Genomic DNA, 24,572 nt, shown 5'->3' with positions numbered 1-24,572 from the left:
CGTCGGAGGCTTTAGGGTTGTTTGCCGCTTTTCATCTCTACTAGGGGGGTATGAAGAGAAATATAAGGCGGAAAAGACTTCCCGCTCTTTCTCTGTTATACACATTCTTTTCGTAAATGAAACCCTTTCTGAATGCCGAAGTACTGATTTCTGTGTACCGCCATGTTGGTTCTGAGGAAAACTCGCGAGATGCTAGTGGGTTTGTATCGCGAGATCTTCCGATTCTCGCGGGACCTTGTTGGCAGAGCAGTTGTCCTGGATGGCGGAGCCCTGGGTTCCGGGGGCCTGGGACCCGCAACTCTTTCTGCAAGGCAAGTTGCGAGGGAGGGGCCGGGGGCAAGTGCCTCTTGGTGCCGGGAGCCGTGCTGCGTCATCTTCCTGTAGTCTTGAAGGGAATACATTGACCCAATTGAGGCGACACGATCCTCCTCCCCACCCCCCTGCGGGCGCTTCGCCACCTGCAGAAGCCACCCCTCAGCCCGGGCTCCTTCTCCCCCGCTCAGTGATAGTTCCTCCCCCGTCTCACTGGAAGTACGGAGCCGTGCTAGCACAGACGTGAGGATTACATTGGATACCGTTCCTCTTACTTACAGACGTTCTTGTCAGTTTTTCCCCTTGTTACAATTTTCTGAAGAATTCCAGACCTGTTAACCATTCTGTCGCTTGTTTCTGCTGCAGAACCTTTCTCCACGGTCCCTTCTCAGACGCTTAAAATAGAACGCATTCCATTTTTTCTCTCTGGGCATCAATTACTCACATTTATTTGGTCATTGATAACTCCCTCATCACTCTAACTTTGTGTTTACTATAACTTTTGGCAGTATTTGGAGGGATCCTTTATATCTCTGACAATACCTGATGTCAGAATAAAACCATTCTTTTAATTTTTTTGCTACGTGCCTATTAACCCATAATTATCGATAAGTTTTTTTTTCCGACAGGATTTTGATTACTATTGTTATGAGTTTGCCATCTTTGTTGTTCAGGGATGATTGATTTAGTTTACGTATTTAAGGCAATAGTGGAATGTTTTAAGTCGAATTTAAAAGCAAACTAATCTTCGTAAACTTTGATGTCAAAACTTGAGTTCAATTTTTCCTTAAATGAATTTGACGCAAGATTAGTTTTTCTCCAACCCGTCAATGTTTTATCAAAGATGAATTTATAGTATACTTTTTTTTTCGTATTTTTGAGCAGTCTGGATTTATTTAGTATTCGTAGTGGTAAATTAATCGCAAACTAATCAGATAATTAGGTAATCCGGTCATAATTTTTTTTAAACTACAAACGTGTTATTTTCCTCTACACTTAGTACAGAGAAAAATAAAGGGTAAAATTCTTCCTGTTACATTCTACCAAGTTGCCTCCCTCAGTCCTAAATCTCTGTAAACACTCTTAGCGGTAGCTATGTATTATTCCAGATATTTTCCATGTGTTTTATTTTTTTTAACAAAGAGGAGGAAACGGAGGGGTGTTGTTTTAAGATACTCTGTCACAACATTAGCAATCAGTAAAATTTTTTCTGCTCACTTATATTTTTATTTAGTGGTTTTTTGACTCATGCATACATGCTTTAAAAAAGTAAATTTTTTGTACAGATATTTTGGTGGTATAGTTTTGTGAAAATAGCTTGAGTGATAGCATTATTTTTACTGTAGAGTGGTATGCTGGTTGTTCTGTACAAAAATAAAGTACATGTGAAATAAGATTTAAAGATATAAATGTTTTGTCACTTGAGTTTTATATTTTTATGTTTAATAGTTGTGCTGTCTATTTACATTTATATTTCTGTGTTTATATTTCTTGATAACTTATATATTCTAAACTGTTACCCAAGTGTGTATATCAGAGTTTTCCAGAAGTTTAAAAAGTTATCAGCTTAAATAGTTCTCAACTGAAGAGTGGAAGATACATCAGTAGTTAATACAGACAAACATCAGTAGTTAATACAGACAAACATACATATACTCAAAAGTTGCTAAGCAGCATTTTGTGATTGTTTTTTGTATTTTTCCCTCCAAACTACCAGCAATATTATTTATCACACTTGTCACGTAAAAAAAGTGACCACTCGTTTTGGTCACTGTAGTTTTCTCTTGTAATAGTTAAAGTAGGAATGTTGGGGAATAAAAGTGAGTGTTGAGAGGTGAGATGTGGGAAAGAGGAAAAGGAGACACGGGAGTGTGTATAGGTTGATATTGAAATGGAATTGGAGAAGTTGCAGAGAAAAGAAAGGATGGTAGAAGGTTGACAGAGCCATGGTCCAAAAATAGTCTGTTCATGATGGCGGGAGGGTGACTTGAGTTGACCAGAATTTGGAATCAGTATGTGTGGCAATTTTTTTCCTCTGAAATAATTTTTTTTAAACAGGTTTCAGCCCACCCCCAGATGTGCTTGATATCACCTGTCCCCCCCCCCAAAAAATAAAATCAACTGAAGTTGATGTTTAATCGGAACTTTGTGAATTCTTTACTTATTTTATGTTTTTAGAAGTAGGAGCTTGTGAAAATAACAGTGGATTCAAAAGATCACAGTTCTATAATGGCCTTTGCAAACTTTACAAAGTTTTGCTTGGGAATTGGGCCTTGAGAGTTGTCATGTGCATCTGATCCTTGTAATAATATATGTTACTTATTCGTACAACTTTGTTTTATAAACTGTTTTTGGTAGAGGATCTTAGGAATTAGCAAACTTTTACAGACACTAAAATACCCATATACTGGGTAGAAATATACTGAGACAATACAAGAAGAAGAGAAATATATTTTATGTGAGTTGAGTTTTGCTTGAGTAAAAACCAGAAAATTTTATTTTCCTCTTTCTCAGTTATTACTGTCATAGAAGTGACCTATGAGAGCTAATGAGCTTCAGTAATCAGAGGATATTAACAAAAGTGATAATATGATGTCCTCACTTGGATTTTTTTCTTTAGATATGACACAATGCTAGTTTCCATAGACCTGTAACTTTGTAACTATATAGTGTAATACCTATGTTACATATTAATTATATGAAGAATGTACATTTTATTTCCTGCCTCTTCCTGAACCAGTGTCCAAGACAGATTACAGGAAATTACTTGACCAGAAATATCAAATACGTGCAGGTGCTTTTTTAAACAATCTGCCATTTCATATGAAAATTCATTGTCAGTTTAAGTACAAGGAATATTTGCTGGAAGTCTTTGCATGTTTTTTGTTTTGTTTTGTTTTTTGTTTTTTTGGCCTTGACAGTGAAAGCGCAGAGTCCTAACCACTGGACCACGAGGGAATTCCCAGTCTTGATTTTTAAAGTACTATTTAATATATATGTGGTATACACTGTAGTGCAGTTTTCTATAGTTAATATCCTGATAACCACTGTAATTATGCTTTAAAAAACACTATGTGTAAATATTTCCCAAAGTCATAAGTCTTGCCTTCTAGAACCATGCAGTATGGACTTTGCTATTTCATTTGAACTTGTCCTTCTCACTTCTTTCCTTCTTTTTCTTTTCATCTGTTATTTCTCAGCTTACTTAGGTAATTTTTCTCTGGTCAGAGACAAGTGAGTTGAGTAACTTTGAGAAGACTATCAAACTATTCAGTTATTATGATTATTTTGGAACTCCAGAATATGTGTAAGTTGCAGTTAGTAATTAAACATTTTTTGAGTGATTGTGATTTTAGTCATTTCAAACAGCAGAGATCCTGAGGCTTCAAAATAACTGTAACCAAGTATAATAAGCCTATGAGCGTTATTCAGAAACTACTAACTGGAGTAAATAACTTAACATTTTGCAGCCACAGCAGGGTTGGTTATCTGATTTTTCAGCCCACAGATTACAATTTGCAAGGTTGGCCATTGGAGTTAGGCACACTGACAACTGAAATGTCATCTTATTTCAAGGCTACTGAAGAACTACTAAAAAGTATATGGAACTATAAAAGGATAGTGTTTTAAGGCCATTTCGTGGAGACATACAGTTCTATAATCATCAACTTCTGGGGGAATCACAATGTTGTAGAGTAGTATAGTACATGGTCTGTCACAGTGATGATCTTTTTTTTTTTTTTTTTTTTTTTTTAAATATTTATTTATTTATTTGGCTGCACAAGGTCTTAGTTGTAGCATGCGGGATCTAGTTCCCTGACCAGGGATCGAACCCAGGCCCCCTGCGTTGGGAGCGCAGAGTCGTAACCACTGGACCACCAGGGAAGTCCCCACAGTGATGATCTTAATCATAAATAAACTTTTACTCTATGTACTGTGTTTAAGGAATTAAGAAATTGGTGTCTTTTTAGAAGACTCTTATAAGGGTAAACATTTTCAAAGCTTTTTAATAAATTCATTTCAGTTTTCTAGAAAATTCACTTAACAGAAGTCATCTGATACCCCCCCAAAAAATGGGGCTGCTGTGTGTGGAATTTTCTTTGTTTTATTTTATTGCTTTTATCTACTTATTTCCTTATTTAGTATTTCAAGGAGTTGCCTCCCAAGTAAGACTCTATTACATTTAATATTTGATATCAGTAATAATTAACCAATTGGCTAAAGATAAGCACGTTTGTTGATGAAAGAATTTTCAGAGCAGATAATTAGAATTAGTAAATGACCTGTCTGTGAATCAGTTGTATAGTTCTGAATCCTGGTAGTGAGTCTCCATCCTTAGCACAGATGAATGTCCAGAGGTGAGAAATGTTTCTTTTTGTAGTAGATTTTGTTTGTTGCTTTGCTTGCCTTTTCAGTCTCTTTTAATATGTTAATTTAAACCTTATGCGCCCTTCAGTGGTAGAGTGATGGTATATAGCACTTGATTTAGGTATTAAGTGTGTATATTTGTGTGTGTTTTAATGATTTTGATGGCTGGTTTGAGGATTTTGAATCTTGGGAATTAATATAACCATATTAAAATTTTGATGTTATTTCTTCTATTATTTAAAATATATCTTTTACATGTTTACAGATAAAACATATTTAATTTCATGTCCTGCTTTTAACCTAATGTTAGGTAACATTTTCCCATTCTAACAATGAGGTTGTTTTTTTTTTGTTTTTTTTTTGTTTTTTGCGGTACGCGGGCCTTTTCACTGTTGTGGCCTCTCCCGTTGCGGAGCACAGGCTCCGGACGTGCAGGCTCAGCGGCCATGGCTCACCGGCCCAGCCGCTCCGCGGCATGTGGGCTCTTCCCGGACCGGGGCGCGAACCCGTGTGCCCTGTATCGGCAGGCGGACTCTCAACCACTGCGCCACCAGGGATGCCTCACAATGAGTATTTTTAACCATCATTATAAGTGGTTGTATGATGTTCCATGTGTAGATGTATATCATTCTCCTGTTCTAGTTTTTTGCATAAGAGTGTGAAGAACATTTATATATAAGGTGTTTCTTATTTATAGTATTATCTTCTAGTATATTATAGGTATAATTTTTAGGTACATTTTAAAGGCTCTTAAAGTCGTGTCACGATATTTGTCAAAAGGATCAATTTATATCCACATTGGAGTGGCTGTTGGCTCTATACATCAACATTAAGTATTGTTTATAAAAACGTAATACGGGGGGTTTCCCTGGTGACACAGTGGTTGAGAGTCCACCTGCCGATACAGGGCACACGGGTTCGTGCCGCGGTCCGGGAAGATCCCACATGCCGCGGAGCGGCTGGGCCCGTGAGCCATGGCCGCTGAGCTTGCGCGTCCGGAGCCTGTGCACTGCAGTGGAAGAGGCCACAACAGTGAGAGGCCCGCGTACTGCAAAAAAAAAAAAAAAACCGTAATAGGGGATAAGTCGTATTATAACATTTTTTTTCTTAGATTACTACTGGGGTGAAACATTATGCTTAATAGGTGTATTTCTTTTGTGAGTTTTTCAGATAAACAGAATTTTAAAATTAATATAATCAAATCATTGGCCTAATTTTGTTTTGTTTCTGATCTTACGAAATTCTTCCTTCTCTAGAAATGTAATAAATAATACTGATCTTAATACTATTTATTTTAGTTTTTCTAAGTTAGATTTAAATAAATTTAACTTTTTATCTCATGTGGCATTGGTATGAGAATGTAAATGTTTTCCTGCAAATCGGTAATTGTCTCAAGTCTATTTATTAAATAATTTTTCTTTGTTTTGCGTGTTTCATTTTTACATTTTAAATGTTTATATCTTATATTGCTTATTTTTAATCCCAAACTTAAAAAAATTAGTATTGTTTTTTAGATGATTCTTACTACATGTTTAATATCTTTTGCCCTGGTCTCTTTATTGTGTTTGTTTTCTTATCGATTTTTGAAAGCACTTTATAATTTGAGGATAATAAAAGCTTATTTTGTACAAAACAATGTTTTATAATTCCTTTTGTCAACCAAAATTTGAAATATTCTTTTCCCATATACCAGAATTAAGTAGGATTAAATGAAGCAATTTCTCCTTTCTTGATAAAATATGAAACTATGTAAAGGTATACAGTACAAGAGGCTGTAAAGAGAAAAACTACTTTGGTAGATTTTGTGGAATTAAAGAAATAAACTTCTAAGATCAACAATTTAGAATGTGTGCTTAAGGTGTTTCCCTCATTAAATAGTAATATACAACTTGACATCATATCCCTCTAAAATATTTAGGAAAAAAAGTGTTCATTTGCAGTTCTAGGACTCAAGTTCCAGAATCACAATTCCTTTGTTTTTCAACTGTTAAGAATGATGGCAATGTTGTGTGTTTACTGAAATTAAGTAATGAATCTGAGAAATTCTATGTGAGCATTCGTGAGGGCATCCATGCCAAGGAGAGCTTTTTAAATGTTTAAAGTTCTTATTGTTTACGAAGGTGTGGTTTTTTTTTCCTTTATGAAATAATTATTCAAGATAATAAAATAATTTTTTAAAAAGTGAGATATTTATACTTACATTTTAAAACTGTAATGTTCCAAGCTATTATTTTATTAAATATTGACTAGCACTTTCTGTTGGCTACAGAATGGTATGGTTACATAATTGCTAGGAAGAAAAACCAGATTAACTTTGTATGAAAACGTAATATTTGAAAACACATATGTCCTGTGCTTGGGTATTACATAAAGAGAATTGCAGATGAGGAACCAGGTGTGATGAAATTTCCTTTTACCTTGGATTGGGATGAGATTTATAAGGATTGGAACATAATTTGTATCTTTTATTTCTACTAGAATTCTGCTACCCCCTAAGGGGTGAGTTTATTTTTCAGAAGGGCACTGAAGTGGTCCAGGAATAGCAGTTGCTAATTGTGTTCTGGCATTTACTTACCTCCTTACTAATAACTTTTTTTAAAAATTGGACAGAAGTTTAAGGAAAGTAGATACTGCAGCTCATACACACTTCCCCATTAGAAGCAGATTTATGTGTTTCATAAATAGAGTGAAATTTAGCTTGGCTGTATTATAGAGGGAGGTACCAAGATTTTTTCCTCCTGAAAAAGGTGTGTGTATGTTTGTGAGATTTATCTACTGAAAGCCCTTGAGGAGCTTTCTAGTACTTCTCCATATTAACTCTCTACTCCCCACCCCAAACCTGTAATTCTTAATCTGAATGGTCTCCACTATTTTTTTTTTAATACATTTATTTATTTATTTATTTTTGGCTGTGTTGGTTCTTTGTTGCTACTCATGGGCTTTCTCTAGTTGTGGCGAGCGGGAGCTGCTCTTCATTGTGGTGCGCAGGCTTCTCATGGCGGTGGCTTCTCGTTGCGGAGCACGGGCTCTAGGTGCGTGGGCTTCAGTAGTTGTGGCATGTGGGCTCAGTAGTTGTGGCTCGCCGGCTCTAGAGTGCAGGCTCAGTAGTTGTGGCACACGGGCTTAGTTGCTCCGCGGCATGTGGGATCTTTCCGGACCAGGGCTGGAACCCGTGTCCCCTGCATTGGCAGGCGGATTCTTAACCACTGCGCCACCAGGGAAGTCCCTAAAAATTTTTAATGTTGCTTTTGCAGTAATACGTTTCATTTCCTGAGGGAGAAATTCCCGCTCCGCTTTAAAAAAAAAGTAAATATGATTAGCATATTAATACACACAGAAAGTTCTCCTAAATGTACAGTTCAGTGAATTTTCACAATATGAACACACCTGTGTAATTATTACTGAGAAATAGAACATTATCAAAACCCCGGAAACTGTCTTGTGCTGTATTGTGGTCATTAACTCCCCACGCCCATGAGAAATCACTATTTCGATTTCTAGTACCGTAGAATAATTTTGTCTGGTTTTTGAACTTTAACTTCCTTTATAAACGTTAATGTATTGTTATCCTGTTTTGATATAAGTAACTTGAGAAATCCTAGAACTTGATCTAGTTTATACTTGGACATCTCAGCACTTAGACATTTTTCTCATGGTATTCATAGTTTTCAGGAACTCTAGAAGGGGACATCAAAGAACCACCTTCTTTGCTTTCAGATTGTGTGGTATACCCTGTTTGTGTTTTAATGTTGTTTGGGCAAACAGGATGCTTTTAATTTCTGTCATTGATGGCCTTCAAGAGTACATCACCTTTTTTTTTTTTTTTTTTCCTCCTACTTAAAAATTTTGTTTTGAAAACTTTGGTATAGCATTCCTGACCAGCTAATGGCTTTTTGGACTTTTATCCTATGAGTTGGCAGCTTTTTTTTTCATTCTTTGAATTCCTTTCAAGCAGTGATTCCCATTCACATTTTTATGACAGCTATCCTGTAGTATCTGCTGTTATTTCAAAGAATGTCGTGAGTACCCACCCCTCCCCTTCCCTCCCCTCTCATAAAAAGTCTCAGGTTAAGTCATTTTACTTTTAAAATATTTATTTTGTATTTATGAACATTATAACATTGTGGTATACAGATTATAGATCAAATTATAGGCTACTAAAAAATTTAGTCAGCTATACCTAGTTAGCAACTCCTTTCAGGCTGGCTTCAAGTGTTAAGTGTAACTTTCTTATGAGAAATTCTCCCTTTGTACTTTCTTTTCTACCCCTCCATTTCATTTTCTTAATTTTAAAGGAAGGCATAGGAAAGATTTATTACTGTGTTCCTGCACATAGTTTTTCTTTCATTTAAGTCCCACAGTTAGCCTGGAAGATACACTTAATATCCTTTATAAATGAATTTTGCTTGCTGTCACTCAGTAATTATTACGACCAGAATATTATAAATAGCCTGTAGCTGTCAAAATTAGGTGTTTTGTTCATGTATAATTTAAGAGTAACACGTACCTACATTTTGTACCCTAGTGCTCTTTCATTTGCTGAGCTTCTGTGGAAATTAAACGTTATACAAAAATTTAGACTAATTTCTAAAACAAATTTTTTTTTTTTTTTTGCCTGGATATTTTAAATGTTTGACTTTGGGCATCATGTTATAGGAGAACATCTCATGAAAAGTGAAGGAGAAAGTAATTGACTTTTGTAAAGATTATAGAGTTACCACTAAATTTGAATAAATGCTGTTCTTGGTGAATGAGTCAGGACAATTTCCAGGTTGACCTCAGGCACATTTATGGGTAGGTACTTTTCTTTCTATAGTTAGCAAAATTTCATGAAGGAAATTTTGATTTGTGTGTAACTATAAGGCAGTTCTCAAACTTTAGCATACATCATAATTGCCTGGAAGTTTTGTTTTTATTCTTTAAAAACAGTGCATGAGTGTCAGGTTTAATAGATTAGGAGATCACACAATACTAGGGTGTAGTAAGGGCACCTACATTTAAAAACAAACAAAAACCCCACAGGTGTTTCTGATGTACATCCTAGCTGAGAACCTTTGAGCATTATTTCTTAAAATATCGTCCTGGGAATTTCAGTTGGCAATCTGTTAAAGGTGCAAATTCTCTCAAACTCTGGGGTGAAACCTAGAAATCTATTTTAAACTAGCCCTCCAAGTGATTCTGGTGTGTGCCAAAGCTTGAGAACCATCCTTGTAACTCAGAAGTGGCCTTCCTTGACACCTGTCTGGGAGCTTGTTAGAAATGGAAATTTCAGACCTTCTCGATAACAATCTCATTTTAACTAGATTCCCAGGCAGTTTGAATGTATATTGAACATTGTGAAGGACAGCTCTAGATGATTTTTATTACCATTATAAAAATAATACTAATTTAAAATTATTGAACATTTGCTGTATGCTAGATACATGTAAATACTGTATTCATTATTATTTGGTCCTCACAACAACCTTGTAGGGATGTTATTTATGTATGTATGTATGTATGTATGTATGTATGTATGTATGTGTTGGGTCTTTGTTGCTGTGCACAGGCCTCTCATTGTGGTGACCTCCCCCGTTTCAGAGCACGGGCTCCAGGTGCGCGGGCCTCAGCAGTTGTGGCTCGTGGGCTCCAGAGTGCAGGCTCAGTAACTGTGGCACACGGGTTCAGCTGCCCTGAGGCATGTGGGATCCTCCTGGACCAGGGCTCCAACCCACGTCCCCTGCAATGGCAGGCGGACTCCCAACCACAGCACCACCAGGGAAGTCCAGGGATGTTTAGTTTTATCCTCATTTTGCAAATGAGCAAGTTGAGGCAGAGCGGTTAAGTATCTTGTTCAGTGTCACACAGGCATTGAATGCAGGGTTTAGGATATGAACTTAAGCATTCAAACTCTACTTTTGGGGTTTGAGATGCTATCATCAGGACCATTTATGTGCATGTATATGTGTCTTCCTTGTTGTTCGAGCTCCATTGTATTGACATATATTCTAATGAGTTTTTTGTGTGTCAAATTTTACAGTGGCATTTGAATTTTCTTCCAGATCTTATATTCAGGGACTGTTTTTGCTAAAATATTGTGTTTTATATACAAAAACAGAACTGGAAGTAGCTGTGATTTGAATACTTCGGTTTTTAAGAATAGAAATCACTTAAGTTTATTCATCAAGGTGTCACTTATCCAAACTCTTTGTTCCCTTATACTTTTGTTTTGTGTGCAATTGTAGTAAGGCAGCTCTTACTGGTTAGTGTTTCATTTAAAATTTTGCACAATGATAAGTTCATATATTCAAAAACTGTATTTGTTTGTTAAAGAGGACCGGGCTTCCCTGGTGGCGCAGTGGTTGAGAGTCCGCCTGCCGATGCAGGGGACACGGGTTCGTGCCCCGGTCCAGGAGGATCCCACATGCCGTGGAGCGGCTGGGCCCGTGAGCCATGGCCGCTGAGCCTGCGCGTCCGGAGCCTGTGCTCCGCCACGGGAGAGGCCACAACAGTGAGAGGCCCGCGTACCGGGGGGGAAAAAAAAAAAAAGAGGACCACAGTTGTAGTTCAGTACTTAGAGGCCCCGATGTGCTGAAACTATACTTGGGGTTCATTTCAAATAAGCATGCATATTTGCAGAATAATAAATCTAAATGATGGCGTTTATTTCAAGGTAATAGTATAAGAAAGCATTCTGGTCACCTTATTAATAATAGGTTATTTTGGGAGGATTTGAGTCATATTTTTTAAGTGTACAATTCACTGATTTTTAGTAAATTTACATTGTTGTGCAACCATTTCCACAGTCCAGTTTTAGAACATTTCCATCAATCTGATTTCTTTTTCTTTTTTTGTCAGTCTCACTTTCAGCTTATTATAGATTTTTAAAAAGTCAGCTGGTGGGTTTCCCTGGTGGCGCAGTGGTTGAGAGTCCGCCTGCCGATGCAGGGGACGCGGGTCCGTGCCCCGGTCCGGGAAGATCCCACATGCCGCAGAGCGGCTGGGCCCGTGAGCCATGGCCGCTGAGCCTGTGCTCTGCAATGGGAGAGGCCACAACACTGAGAGGCCCGCGTACCGCAAAAAAAAAAAAAAAAAAGAAAAAGTCAGCTGGTGCATTTTAGAAGTCCTTCAATATAGTACCATACTACATTATTAGTTGTAAAAACCTGTGTATAAACCTTAATCCATAAACCTTTTTTTAACTTACTTTTAAGAAATGGGGAAAAAAATTAGTGTTCCACCTCTTAGTTTCTGTTCACTCAAATCAGTTAACTGATTGGCAGGATTCAAAGTGATGTGAATGGTAGTGTTTAGGCCTAGGAAACATTCTTTCATTCACTTAATTGGCTATTCAATCGTATGAAGAGAGAATGAGGAGAAGAGAAAGAGAAGATAATTAAGGGAAACTATAGTTCCATGATGATATTGACAAATACAGAGTTCTGTTTGGTGGTTGCTTGGTTTCTGGAAAACTATGGTAAGCATTTCTGTTGTCTTGATCTGAATACCTCACAAGAATGACAGTTTTTTTTTAAAAAAAAAAACCTTTTTCGCTACATTGTTTTAAGAATTTTGAGGATGAGTAGCACATTATGCTGAATAAGGTAGTTCAGCCACCTGACTTTTTATGTCTCTCACCCTGGGTTTTTATGATTGCATATAAGACTCTTTTAACACAAAAATGTCTGAAAATTACGTGTGGCATAATGTAATAGAATTTTTACTTTTTTTTTTTTTTTTTTGTGGTACGCGGGCCTTTCACTGTTGTGGCCTCTCCCGTTGCGGAGCACAGGCTCCGGATGCGCAGGCTCAGCGGCCATGGCTCACGGGCCCAGCTGCTCCGCGGCACGTGGGATCTTCCCGGACCGGGGCATGAACCCGTGTCCCCTGCATTGGCAGGCGGACTCTCAACCACTGCGCCACCAGGGAAGCCCTTTACTTTTAATTAAGTGGATTAATTAAACAATACATTAACAATAAAGATTATCAGCTTTTGATACATTATTCGCTGGCAGTTTAGTCTCCTGAATGTGGAAGAGAACTGCTGGTATGAAATTGATTCCGACCAACAAGGAAGAACTGTGAGGGACGTGTGGAATTAACTATTATTGAACATTTGTTTTGGGCAGGTGGACCCATTTTATAGTCTCTTCTTTGTGTTGTAGGAAAAAGAACATGGGCTTGGAATCAGACCTGGATTTAAATCCTGGCTCTAGTACTTAGAAACTCTGTGACTTTAAGAAAATTGCTTATATATAACCTCTTGTTTTCCTCAATATAAATGATACATACTTTCTACTTACATATAGTGTATAAGGCACTTGATATAAAATAGGTGCTCATTAAATCTGTTCTTTATTGATGTCAAAATGGAGACTCAGAGAAGTTTGTTACACGGCTAGTAAGTGACAGATATCTGTCTGATTTCAAAGTCCATGTTTTTCCAAAATACTGTTCTTTGTCTCCTAGATAGAAATGGAAATCATGGGAATCAGAAGTTGAGACTGTGTCACTTTGGATTTTAAATTATTAGGTAGGAATTCACAGAAAAGCAAGTTTCAGAAAGGTCAGAAGAAAGATTGGTAATGACCACAGATGATGTAGACAATATTGATAGAAGGCACTTAAAAATGAAACATGATATTTTAAAAAATGGAGCATGTATTAAAATTACAAAAAATTTCCACTGAGGGGAGAAAAATGCATGAGTCATTCAGGGAAAATATTGTGACTTTCACATAGGTAATTTCTAATAAACTTCAAAAGAAAACGTATCAAGAATACCTGCATTACTAATGGTTTATAACTGATGGTTAATACTAAAATGTGTCAGTAGGAATATGGGGAGGCTAGAGCTCTGAATGAGTTAAAGTTTGCAAAAAATGCTTAAGCCAACAAGGGAGGGCTTTAGCTAAACTCAGCAAGATAAGTAAGGAAGAAAGAGACCCATTCATTGGGGAGATATTAAATAATGACAACTCAAATCCTGTTTTACTTCTCTTATGTCTAGGAAGATGACTTTCATACTGGAAGGGACACAACCTTGTTTAAAGAGGAGACTATTCCATGATTGTTATGTGGTAAAGAGCACCTAGTTTCATTAAATAAATTTAGATCTCTAGTTCTCTAGTTCTCTAGATCTCTAGATCTCTAGTTCTAATCTCTAGCAATGAAGCATCATTGTTTCTTGATGTCTGTGGCTGCTTTTGGGTGTAAAGAAGACCATTTACAAGTTTTGGTAAAATAATATTGAGTAGTTAACAAATTAAAAAACTTGTCTTTTAAGTTCAACTTATATATTTTATTACTCTATTAATAAATTGAGCAAGTTTCATATAAACTAAGAATATTTTTGTTATCCTGGGTGGGGGGATGACACTTTGATTACTGTATCTTAGTAATTCTTGCTGAAGAGATTAAATCTCCCTTAAAACACACTTTCCAGGTAAAATGGCTTTTGTACTTGTTTTCTTTTTCTGTAATACACTTATATATTTGCATGCCTTGCTCCCTCATTTCTTAGGTTCAAATGTCACTTGGTCTAGAGAGGTTTTCCCTGATGAAGGAGTTTCCAAGGGGCATCATTTACATAGACTTCCCTGCGAATGATGCTTACTGGTGTGACCCTCTTTATACCATCTAAAAGAGCACTTCCTCCTTTCAGTTTCCCTGGTTTATTTTTCTTCACAGTAATTATCATATTTGATATTTATTGTTTGCCTCTTCTCATTAAAATATGAGATCCACGAAGGTTGAAATTGTGTTTTCGTAATTCACTGATTTATGTTCACTGATTTAATTCTCAGAGCTTGGAACAATGCCTAGTTCATGGTGTATGCTCAGTGATTATTTGTTGAATGAATGACTTTATATTGTAAAGTACTTGGAACAATGTTGAGCACTAGGAAAATGCTCTTTGAATGTTAGCTGTTAGTAGCACTACTGCTGCTGCTTAACTTAATTACATTCCTTATATTTACACATTAATTATACTGGTTTTTATTTTATTTTTTTAGCACTTTATATACCTTACAGAGTAAATGTAAAATTTCAACAAGCAGGACTTTCCCGAATACTTAAAACTCCTTTAAAATTAATAAGTGGAACTTATAACTATAGTCAGTCATAATTTCTCTTAAGCATTCCAATATTGCTTATTAACCAAACCAAATACTTTATACCTTTAAACTTAATGTCCTAAGGCTGAAGTCAGTTACTATTTTAAATTTAGAATTATAAGACTGTCAGATTCTATAATGTTAAAGTTCTCTTAAACACTATAAAAACTTAAAAAATACATAGTTGTAAACTTAACATGGAAATATTAATATTGTGGGTTTGATATATAATACTTAAATTTTAGTAGTATTTAATTCTAATTCACCTTTGCAGAGAGTCTGTTACTTAAGGGAAGAGTTTTGTTGTCTCAAGCAAGTTGAAATTTCTGTGACACAGTTTATGAACACAGACCAGTTACCATCTCTTGACTGGCTGATTATCAACCTGACATTGATTGGCTTCAGAAGCTGCCTTTGTCCAGGTGGTTTTTCTCATTCCGCACACGGACACATTGAACCTTTAACAAAAATCGTGATATGATAACAGTGGAACTTCAAGACAATGTCTTTTGGTTTCTTTTCCATTCAAGTTTAAGGCTTTTTGTAACTGCCTTTTAATTCCATTGCCTGATAAAGTTCTGTAAACCCCACCCAGGTTGTTTCACCACTTGATTGGATTCCAAGAATTCATTTTCTACCTATTTGGCTAATGCCACAGGTTTTAGATCATTTAAATGACACAAAGGAACTGAGAGAGATGTTGATAGCTTTTGTTAATTTGTGGTGAGTCAGAGTATGCCAGAAGATTAGAAACAGACAGTCTTATTTAAAAAAAAACAAAAAAAAAAGAGTAGTTTTTTAAATCATTTTCCAGTCCTTGGAGGTAAGGTAGAGAAATAGGCTAGTTCATCAGCATTAAGAACGTTACATTAATAGGTGTAAAATAACCTTTCTTAAATACTGGTACAGAGGGATTTATGTCAAACTTAAGAGATATATCTAAAAAGGCTTTTTTTGTCCTTGTCTATTTTAATATTTTTATTAATACTTCGCATAAATATACAGTTGTGCTTATTTTCTGAACAACTCAACTGGCAAGGATAGATGACTAAAAACAGCTTGCAAAATTTTGTCTGAAATCACAGGCAGGAACCTATAGTTTGAGTTACTTAAAAGTGAAGAATTTCTGAAAAAGTATGGAATTCGATTGAAAAAGTTCTCTGAGTAGAATTCTATTCAGTTCACCAATTTTAAGGAACTGTACCAGAGAATAAAACATGAATTGCACTGTTCCCTCAAGGAGCCTGTAATCAAGTAAGGAATATACACACATCAAACTATACATTGTAAATTCTGTGATAGAAGATTTAAGTGTTATGGGAACAAAAGAGAGCATTTAATTCTGATGGATCACTGAATTGGGTTTTGAGGAAGAAAAGTTTTCTAGGAGTTGAAGATGGGAGAAAGTCATTGTGGTGTTTTGTTTTGTTTGTTCTCCTTTTTTTTTCTAATTAGGGGACTGAAAAATCAGCCAGGGCTCTGTTTATTAAGACATATTTGTGAATAGATAAATAATACATTGGAATGGGAGATTAATTAGGCTATTACAGTTGTTTAAATGGGGTGATGATGGCCTGACCTGGAGCAGTAACAGTAGGACAGAAAGAGTAGAAGGTTTTTTTCAGGACATTTCAGAAGTAGAAGAAGTAGGGTTTATTGATTGTATACTGATGGGAAAAGGAAAGAGTTAAGATGTCTCAAAGTTTTTTAGTTTGGGTGATTAGATATATGTCCTTTAGATTGTTGACATAGAGAGGAGATAGTTTTTTGGAGGTAGAAAGAAAATGACTAGGGATTTGTACTTGTTGACTACAACTACTTTTGGGATATCTAGATTGAGAGCTCAGAATATGCCAGTCTGAAGTTTTGGGTATTGGTTGGGGCTAGAAATATAAAACTGTTTATAGATTAAATTTATCTGAAAGAGTTTGACTTCAGCTATGGAGAGAGGGTTAGAAAGGGCGGGACATGTACATTTTGTTGGGAGCAGAGAGGAGTCACATTGCATGAGAAAATGGAGGGGGAAAGCCTTAGAAAATTTATCTCAGGTAGGAGGAAATCTAGAAGGAAATGAAGGTCAAAGATGGGAGTTTCAAAGGAAGGAGAGAAGCGATGACTTGATTAAAAGCTCCAGGGTGTGGCTACTGAGAAGAGAAACCTTTGCAGCTGGGGGAAGAACTAGCTGGATTTGATAGAGAATTTTAGGAGTTTGGTTTTGCATAATCTCAGAGATCCAACAGTGTGAGTTGTTTAAAAAAGAACAAAACAAAACAAATGAGGTACCAGGTTGTATTAATGGGATTCTGTCCATAATAAGGGATATACTGTAATATGTATTCCATGTTGGTTAGAACATGTTTACAATGTTGGCCTTGCTTTTAGAAGCTGCATTTTAAGAACAGTAAATGAAAAATTGAATGTGTCAAGAGGAGGGTAACCAGATGATGATGAAGTGTCTGAGAACCTTTGAAGGAGTTTGGAGTGCTTACTGTGGAGAAGGGATGACTTGGTTGGAATGGGTGGAGAATGGAAATCAGCAGCTATTTTCAGGTAGTGAAGGGCTGTAATGAAGTTTCATAGAGTGGAACTAGATCCAGGTATACTGCCAGACTTTTTTCCTTAACTGAGATATTCTTTTAAAAAAATCACAGTTACATGATCAAAATCAGGAAATTTAACATTAATATAATATCTAATTTATAGTCCATAATTAAATTTTGTCAGTTATCCTAATAATTACTTTCATCGCTTTAAGATCAAGGATCATGTGTTGTATTTAATTATTCTGTCTTTCTAGTCTCCTTTAATCTGGAACAGTTCCTCAAGTTTAGGCCCATTATTTTGTTGAATGTACCTCAGTTTATGTTTCTGATGTTTCCTTTTTTTAGATTCAGGCTATATGTACTGATACCTTCAATTCCAGTCACTGCAGTGTGTATTCCAGTTTTCCACCCTGATATATTTGTAACTCTCTTCTCCAATAAAGGTAATTAAAAGGTTTTTTTTTTTGCATCATGTTTAAAAGTACCCTGTTTCCACTTTGAACTGCTCAAAAATGGAGAAGGGGATATCTTGTGAGTTTAGAAACTCCCCTGAATTGGATAAAGGAAACTGACAACATTCTACAATGATCTCATTTTATTTATATGATAATTATCAATATTAAGATTGGTATGCTTTCCTCTTTTATACAAGAGAAAATCGCTCCTCAGAGAATTGTAGTTTGTTACCAAATATCTAAATATAAAGTTCATATTCATTTTCCTCTGAGTGTCAAAAAAGCTGTTAGGGTGTGTCTTCAGGGCTGAATAACGTCTGAGGGTGTTTTCAGTCATTTCATTGGAAGTTTACTTTTTGTATGTGTGCCATTGTTAACTGCATGCTTTTCTGGGTGATTTTTATGAGGGGATCTAGCGATGTTTTTTTTTTTTAAAGTTAAAACAATTAATGCTCAATTTATTGATGACAAATTAGGGTGGCAAATGCACTTAGAGTACATATGGAATTTGAGTTCCTGAATTTTCCCAGAAAAGTTTTTATAAATGAAAAATATATGTTTTGTTTATGTTGTATGTTCATAAATGTGTGGTTCCTGTTGGAACAGCTATTGCTAGATATAAATTGGAAGAAATGGAGATTAGCCCAGAATGATTGGAACCTTGGATTTGGTCACAATGATAGTATAAAGGGAAGGGAAGAAGAACGATAGTTGGGCTCTAAAATAATGGGATAGAAGTAATTGTGGCCTGTTACTTAAGAGGCATACCTTTACCTGCTAGAAAATGAAATGTGCCTCTTCATTATTATTGGTCCCTATTGATACATCTCTACTGTAAGTTTATTCTTCTAGCTTCTTGTTTATAGGAGTGTTAATTGCAAATGTAATAAACTTTTTCAAAACCTTTTTGTTGAGGTATAACATAAATACGAAAAACACATCATCATTAAGTATAAAGGTCAGTGAATTTCCAGAAACTGAACCAACAGCTAGATCAAGAAAGAGAGCATTAGCAGTACCTCCTTTCTTTTCTTCCTCCCTCCCTCCCTTCCAAAAAAAAAAAAAAAAAAATATATATATATATATATATATATATATACACATACACACATGGCTGCACCAGATCTTAGTTGCAGCATGTGGGATCTAGTTCCCTGACCAGGGATTGAACCCAGGCCCCTGCACTGGGAGCATGGAGTCTTACCCACTGGACCACCAGGGAAGTCCCAGCAGTACCTCCTTTCAGTCACTTTCTACTTCCCCATGCCAAGGGTAACCTTTATCTTGAGTTCTGATAGTATAGATTAGTTTCTCTGATTTGAACTTTATGTAAATGATATCACATAATGTTAATTTTCGAAAGATTTTAAACCTAAATGTTTTTACTACTTTTGTTATGAAATCATATAATCATAAAAGTTTTATCCTTTCACTTCTAGGGAAAAGATTATCTTTTATATTTGTATGATTAGTTTAAAATGTGAGTCTGCGCTAACTTTTCCATCGATTTATAGAAATTTTCATAGCTCTGTATGGTGAAGTTTATGCTGACATTTCTGGAGAAATGAACAAAAATTACATTAATATATTTCTTCTGGATAAAGATAAAACTTTTTTTAGTGAAAAATAAAATCATAAGTGGTTTAGTTATAAAGCAGGGTTTAATTTGGAATATCCAATTTAGGTGTTTTCTATAAGATTTTGATGAACATACTGATTGGGAAAAGGGGTATTATTGTAGAAAGAGAGGTATAAAAAGATAAAGGACGTTAATGTTATCCAGCGCAGGCCCATCCCTCGTGCTAGGGGTGGAATATATTATCCAGGCTAAAGCCGGATCAGCTCACCACTGGCCAAGTGATTGGTTCATGAGAGATGAGCACATGACTGAAGTTAGTCCAATCAGAGTGAATCTCAAGGCTTTACTGTTACTGGAGTGTAAACTCAATAAAAGTAGGGACCTTCCTTACCTGTCTTATTTCCACTGCTTCCACAACATCTAAAACAAAGTAGATACTTAATAAATATGTTTGAATGTTAAATATCCAAAAATGGAGCTAAAAGTGGAATAAAAACTGGATTTTAATGACATCGAATTCCTGTACCTCAGCTAAATCTACCCCTAGGTCATTCAGTTACTAAGTCAGTAATTTTCTTTGTTTGCTTATACCAGTTTGAGTTTGGATTTCTCTCACTTGAAACCAACAGGTAATAGGGAAATAGGACAGGAAAAAAAAAAAGGTAAAAAGACTTTAGTGATAAGCGTTTGATATTAAAACCAGAAATTAGACGTGATAAAGGAGAACAGCATAAAACTCTATCTTTTAGTAGGGAAGCTTGATGACACTTGACATCTTTTTTTTCTCCCCCGATGTCCTGTGTTTCTTGGTAAATAATCTTTTACACTGGGGTTTCTTACAGTGGGCAGTTGGGCTGTGACCTTAAAACAATGGAGTGAACTGGCATTTGGCAGTGGTTCCTGAGAGATACCTTTAGTCTGAAGTTCTGATAATCAGCCATTTGGCATTCGGCACCTGTGTGTTTCTCTGATAAACATTGCTGCCTCAATGTCAAGTTACTCTGTGGTTTTTCAGATAAGAAAATATTTCTTAGGTAAATTGAAATACCTTAGAATCAGTATATATAACCATTCTGTAGCCTTGAGCAGAATATCAGAACGCCTTTACAGAACTTCTAGCAAGTGTCCCTTTTAACCTTTATTGATTTCTGCTATATTTATGACACGCCATCTTCAGTTTTTTGTTTTTTCTCCGAGATGTGTAGGAATTGGAAAAAAAAATTAAAATCTGAGACCTTCAGCACCACACACTTTCTTTGAAATGCAGTTTTTTTCTTTTTTAAATCAGAATATCAGATTAAACATTTTAAAATTTAAAAAAGTTGATTAGGTTTATTAGAAAATGTTAAATGGAATAATAAATTGGTTAGCCTATATCTAAAATCGTCTTTCATTAGTAACATTAAAACACTTAAAGGTACATCGAGTGATAGCAAATTATTGTAGTATAAGCAACCTTTCTATATAAAATATGCTTAATAAGGATTTTTTTTTTTTTTTTAATGCGGTACGCGCGCTTCTCACTGTCGTGGCCTCTCCCGTTGTGGAGCACAGGCTCCGGACGTGCAGGCTCAGCGGCCATGGCTCACGGGCCCAGCCGCTCCGCGGCATGTGGGATCTTCCCGCACCGGGGCACGAACCCGTGTCCCCTGCATCGGCAGGAGGACTCTCAACCACTGCGCCACCAGGGATGCCCCAAGGATATTTTAATGCATTGTTTTGTAGTCACCTTAAATTTAGAAGTTTTAACATATTCAGCTTTATATTAACAAGTATAAAATATAAAAATATAAAAGCTTTATCTGAAAAGCAACTTGACGGTGTTCATCACAACCCTAAAAAAGTTCATATCGTAGGACCCAGTAAGTCTGTTTTAAACAAGTAGTCAGGGATGCAGAAATGTACAGAATGTACAAGGACATGCATCAAAGGGTTATTTATAATCAATAATAAAGTATCAGAAGTAGTCTAAATGTCCTAACAGAATGGATATGGTTGAATTAGGGACTGCTTACAAGGTTTTTCTATATCCATTAACAATTTTAAGACTTAACCGTGTGACATGTTAAGTGTGTGTGAGGCAGGATGTAAAATTAAGAATGTGAATGTGAGGGCTTCCCTGGTGGTGCAGTGGTTGGGAGTCTGCCTGCCGATGCAGGGGACATGGGTTCGTGCCCCGGTCCGGGAGGATCCCGTGTGCCGCGGAGCGGCTGGGCCCGTGGGCCATGGCCGCTGGTCCTGCGTGTCCTGAGCCTGTGCTCCACAACGGGAGAGGCCACAACAGTGAGAGGTCCGCGTGCCACAAAAAAAAAAAGAATGTGAATTTTGACTTAAAAAATGCACATATAATAGGAATGGAAGGGAATACACTAGTATATTAAGTGGTTGTTGAAATGGGTTAAGCTATATTTGTATTTTATATTAAGGATGTGTCTAATAATGATTGTATAGTAATTATTCATTTAACAAATAGTATTGGACATCAAGCTCTGACTAGGCTGTGGATTATAAAAGAGAAGAAAACAAAGTCCTTCTAGTGGAGATTATATGTAAGTTGTGGGAGGTAGCAAGCAAATATTCCATTGAACCTTATTAAAAGGCTGTTATTTGATCATTTTTGACCTACTAAACTGGAAGTTTCATATGATTTAAACATATGTCAGATGGTGATAAGTGCTGTCGAAAAAACTGGAAGTAGGGTAAAGGGGATGGAGACTGTGGTTGTGTGGAGGCAAGGAGTGGCCATCAGGGAATATCATATGTAGGTGGTCAGGGAAGCCTGATACAGTGATATCTGAGCAGAGGACTGAAAGAAGTGAGGGAATTAACCAGAAAAGTATTCCACACTGATACAACAGTAAATTGAAGTCCAGAAGCCTGCAGTTGTATACTGTGCTTTATGCTTGTGAGAATGCTTTACCTTGTTTTTGCAGTATCATGTGTTCTAAACACATGATCCTAGGTTAGGTCAATTATATTAGCACATTAAAATTTCTTAGGCAGAAAAATAGAATTAAGATAATGATTATCTTCTATGTGTTTTTTAGGCATGTGTATTTTCTGGATAACAGTTCCCAACTCTTTCCCTGTAAAACTTCTCATTTATTATTTCCCCTCTAATCTATATTTTCAAAGGCTTTTACTAAAAAAATTGCATTATTAATAGTTATGATCAGCACTGAGATAACTAATGTGGCCATATAACTTTCTAGTCAAGAAACAGGTAGAGTGATAAGAATGTAAATATGGTTGATTTTCATTATTCGCAGGTTTTGTATTTATGAATTCACCTACCTGCTAAAATTTATTTGTAACACCAAAATCAATACTCCTGGAGCTTTCATGGTCATTCACAGACGTGCAGAGTGGTGAAAAATTTGAGTTGCCCAAGGCACATGTTCTTAACTGAGGTTGAACAGGGTCATGACCTGCCTTCTTTCAGCTCGCATACTGTAAACAGTGTTCTTTTCATGGTCTATTTAGTGCCATGTCTTTCACATTTTTGTGTTTTGGGGGGTGAGATTTTGTTGTTTAAAGTGAACTCCAAGTGTCGTGCTGAAGTGCTGTCTAGGTTGTGATGGTTGTGATGTATCTTACAGAGAAAATAGAAAATATGTTAGGCAAGTTTCATTTTAGTACTAGTTACAGTGCTGTTGGCTGTAAGTTCAATGTTAATGAATCAATAATGTATATTAAATAAGGTGTATTTAAACAGAAACGTACATAAAACAAGGTTATGTATTGATCAGATGATGAAAATGTGACCAGAGGCTTGCAGGAGCTTAACTCTGCATTTCCCTTAGGAGAAATGGTTCAGTATTGGCTAATTCAGTGTTTGTGGCAACTTTATGGAACATAACTACTGTGGATAATGAGAATCAACTATATGATACTTGTGTTATGGCAGTTTTAGGTTTTTGAAATATTAAAACTAGCTTGGGAACTCCTTAACCTCTATAGATTCTTAGAGGTGGTGGAGCATCCACTTAGAGGTGGATTAGTATACTGGTGAATTTTTTTTGTCCTTTCTGAGATAATTGATAGTAAAAATTCAAGAATTTAGAGGAATTGCTAGAGATCTGATAAGATTTCAAGGGTTTTGCATTTTGATATTCTGCCCTTGATAATGATATCAAAAAATATTTCTGGGCTTCCCTGGTGGCGCAGTGGTTGAGAGTCCGCCTGCCGGTGCAGGGGACACGGGTTCGTGCCCCGGTGCGGGAAGATCCCACATGCCGCGGAGCGGCTGGGCCCGTAAGCCATGGCCCCTGAGCCTGCGCATCTGGAGCCTGTGCTCCGCAACGGGAGAGGCCACGACAGTGAGAGGCCCACGTACCGCAAAAAAAAAAAAAAAAAAAAAAAATTTCTGGGAGGACTCTGTCCTGAGAGAAGAATGGTAAAATGTCCTAATTCTATATGACTCTTTACCTTAGTTTGTCTCCTGTTGATTTTTTTATTTGCTTTTAAGATTTTTCATAGTCTTTAAAAAAATTTTTAATTTTATATTGGCATATAGTTGATTAAAAATGTTGTGTTAGAAGTCTTTTCCTAGTCTTCATTGTTGGTCCTTGATATCTGTGTTGACCAAAACCATTGAGAATTCTTAGGACAGATGGAACATGTCTTTTAGAAAGGGTTAAGTAATCATTTGTTAACTGTGACTGGCTTTTAAAGAAACTGGCATTACATAACATCCTTAAAGATAAAAATCACTGAATAAAGTTAATGGAAATTTATCCTTTTCTCCAAATTTAACTAATTGATAAATTCATAACCACTCTAGAGCATTACAGAATTTGAATTTAAAATCATTATAAATATAAGACTTTTAACAACTGAAGTATAGTGGATTTACAATATGTGTAAGACTTGTTTTTAATATTTTAAAACAAGCACTTACAATCATAATTATTTGTAACCATTTTCAAAATGTTATGTACAGCTAGGCAGCTCTGAAAGATAGTTTTAGTGAGGAATATTACTGAAAGGAAGACATTTATACAAATTGAAGTTAATAGAGGGATCTTTACGTCAGACATTTCACATAGGCCTTGCTGAATTATTAATACTTACATTGCAAATGTTTACTGAAGGTGAACCATTGTACAGAGCTGAGATTCTGTCTTAATGATGGTAAGTGCATAGTAACATAACGTGCTCAGTTAATGTATCTTGAAATAAATCAGTCTTGATAGTCCAAGAATCATTTCCAAACTAG

At 36.1% G+C, this 24,572-nt stretch overlaps 1 protein-coding gene across 2 annotated transcripts in view; it reads left to right on the top strand.

Moving 5' to 3' along the window:
• The window catches only part of ZZZ3 (zinc finger ZZ-type containing 3), a 103,210-nt gene that overhangs the window by 480 nt on the left and 78,158 nt on the right, over positions 1-24,572 (top strand). For both annotated transcript variants that reach the window (XM_079902068.1, XM_079902069.1), the window contains exon 2: positions 17,666-17,763. The gene's annotated coding sequence lies outside the window, so the exon portion shown is untranslated. The remainder of the gene's footprint in view (positions 1-17,665; positions 17,764-24,572) is intronic.

The sequence above is a fragment of the Stenella coeruleoalba genome (assembly GCF_951394435.1).
Source record: "Stenella coeruleoalba genome assembly, chromosome: 1".
NCBI lineage: Eukaryota > Metazoa > Chordata > Mammalia > Artiodactyla > Delphinidae > Stenella > Stenella coeruleoalba.
The sequence above is the reverse complement of the archived record's forward strand: the minus strand, read 5'-3'. Positions and strand labels throughout refer to the sequence as shown.